The 2,610-nt window shown below is 41.3% G+C and overlaps 1 non-coding gene across 1 annotated transcript; it reads right to left on the bottom strand.

Annotated features, from left to right (window-relative positions):
• Positions 1–68: 68 nt before the first annotated feature.
• Trnal-caa lies at positions 69–173 on the bottom strand. The gene is made up of 2 exons: positions 136–173; positions 69–114 (listed from the first exon to the last, which is right to left on the bottom strand). It is a non-coding gene; the product is annotated as a tRNA-Leu (tRNA).
• Positions 174–2,610: the final 2,437 nt, after the last annotated feature.

Raw genomic sequence — 2,610 nt, 5'->3', positions numbered from 1 at the left:
CTTCTTAATTATGAGCTCAAAACGGTGTCTGTTTTTAGAAACTGAGAGGGGGTTAAAAAAAATTCCTGTGTCAGAAGTGGGATTCGAACCCACGCCTCCATACGGAGACCAGAACCCCCAATCAGGGAAGCTGAGCTTGAGTCTGGCGCCTTAGACCACTCGGCCATCCTGACACACGGGGAGCAGTTGCAGATTTTTTCCTGATATAGAGAACGCCGTGGCACCGCCTCTGACGTAGCAGTGTTTAGATTTGTTAACGGTGACAAAAGATGGCCACCTGTAGACTGAAAACGGAAAACTCTTTTGCTCGTGAAAAAGAAGGGAAAGGTCCGTGTGTTAAACGGAATGTAACTGTTTTGAAGACAGAGCTTCTCTGTTCTCCACCGTCTCATTCGCCAAGATTTTGAGGACGGAAGGAAGAAAGAAAACAGGCTCAGCAGTCTCGGTCTCGGCTGTTCGGTCGCTTCCGGCCCGACTCAATTGCACCCCAGAGTCCTGGGAGGCTCTCGGGGCACAGCACGGGGCGTTCAGTATTTGAACACTGGTGCTTTAACTGCTGTATTTAGAGCTAAGTTCAGGGAGGAGGCATAGAGAATTGCAAATTTTCATTAACTTTGATAGGATTTTGTGTTTGTTTTTATTAGCACGGAGGCTTTTTTTTTTTTAAAAAAAAAACTTTCTACAAAAATTAAGTACTTTTCTCTGCACGAAGAGAATAATTTGGGGTCAGTATACTTTATCCTAGCTTTCCAAACTGTTGCTTTTACAATCTACTTTTAATTATTAGAAAAAAAATCGAGAGTACAGTCAACACGGAGCCTCCCTCCAACATACAGGGTCTGTTGTGTGTTCTTTCATAAAGCATTGCTCTTTGTGAAGGAAGTTATAGGAAATGATACCCAACAAGGCATCGATATAATTAATGACTATAGTTAAGGCACCTCTTATAATTTTTTTCCTAATTGCAAAGTCCATATGAATTACAGAAAATGGAAAGAAATCAAAGCTGAATCACCTTGTCCATTTGCTTTTCAAAGTGACATAATACAAATACATTGTAAGTCAGTGGTTCTGAACCCCTTTGTCAACCCTTTATCTCCAAAAATACTTACAATTCATAACAGTAGCAAAATTACAGTTATGAAGTAGCAACAAGAATAATTTTATGGCTGGGGTAACATGAGGAACTTAGGAAGGTTGAAAACTTCTATGTTGTCAAATATTCTTGTGCACAGATTTATAGTGACTGAAGATACTCCACACATGTGGAACCTATCTTCTGAACTCCATAGGCTCCAGGCATGAAGGTCGTGCACATACAGACATGAAGATAAAAAACTCGTACACATAAAAAACGTTTGGGGGGGGGGGGGAACGTTTGAGTAAAATTAAAGCAAAAGAACACACACATCATCATCTTTGTGTGAATCTTTTGGGATGGTCTGAATAAGAATAGTTCCTATAGGCTCATATATTTGAATACATATGTGATCCTCAGTTGCTTGCGTTGTTTGGATTAGGGGATGTGCCTTTGTGAAGAGGTGTGTTACTTGGGGCGAGTTGGAAGTCTCAGAAGCCTGCGCCATTCCCAGCCAGCTCTCTCTACCTCTTAGCTACTGCTCTTAGCGCCTGCCTGCTCCCATGACCTGGCCATGGTGACCATGGACTCTCTCTAGAACCATAAGCCCCAATAAATGATTTTAGTAAATTGCACAGGCCATGGTGCTTGGTCACAGGATTAGAAGAGTAACTGAGACAGTTTTCAATGACTCATCATTTCTTTTAGCTTGGAAATCACCAGATCAAAATTTATTGACTTAACACTGACCAACTTGGAAAATCAAAACATTCTAAGAGATGAAACCCCACTCCCACTCCTCGACTCCAGGCAAGGTTTCTCTGTAGCTTTGGAGCCTGTCCTGAAACTCTCTCTGTAGACCAGGCTGGCCTCGAATTTACAGAGATCCACCTGCCTCTGCGTTCTGAGTACTGGGATTAAAGGCATGCACCATCACCGCCCAACTTGGATTTTTAAGTAGATTTATAAAGTTTAACTTTTACACTGAAGGATTTTTTTATTTTCTCAGTAAATTGCTTTCTAAGCTTTAATTTTTAAAATATTTATTCATGTGCAGAGGTGTTTTGCCTGCATGTATATGTTGCTGCTGAGGTACCTGCATTATATGTTGCCGCTAGAAGCCACAATAGGTTGGATCTTCTGGAACTGGAGTTACAGACAGTTGTGAGGCACCATGCAAGCATCTCGAATCCAACCCCAGAGCCTTTGAAGAGCTGCTAGGTGCTCTTAACCACCGAGCCACCTCTCCAGTCCCTTACTACATTTTTATTGAAAATTCATCTTTCCTCACTAATTCATTAAGACTCTCTTTATGAAAAGCAAACCCTGTGATACAGTTTCTACTTGTCAAGAGCCCAAGTAGAAATCCTTATCTCTTTCCTAATAAGAATTTCATCAAGTCCCTTTGAACACCTTCCATCTGGCTATATGATCAATAAGAATTTTGTTAATCTTTTCCCTTCCCTTCTCCTCTCCTCCCCTTCCTATCACCCCATCTTCCCTTCTCTCCTCTCTCATCCTTTTTAAAAATT

Source organism: Microtus oregoni, unplaced genomic scaffold, assembly GCF_018167655.1.
Source record: "Microtus oregoni isolate MIOR12 unplaced genomic scaffold, Mior012 000115F_ref0000277, whole genome shotgun sequence".
Taxonomy (NCBI): Eukaryota; Metazoa; Chordata; class Mammalia; order Rodentia; family Cricetidae; genus Microtus; species Microtus oregoni.
The sequence above is the reverse complement of the archived record's forward strand: the minus strand, read 5'-3'. Positions and strand labels throughout refer to the sequence as shown.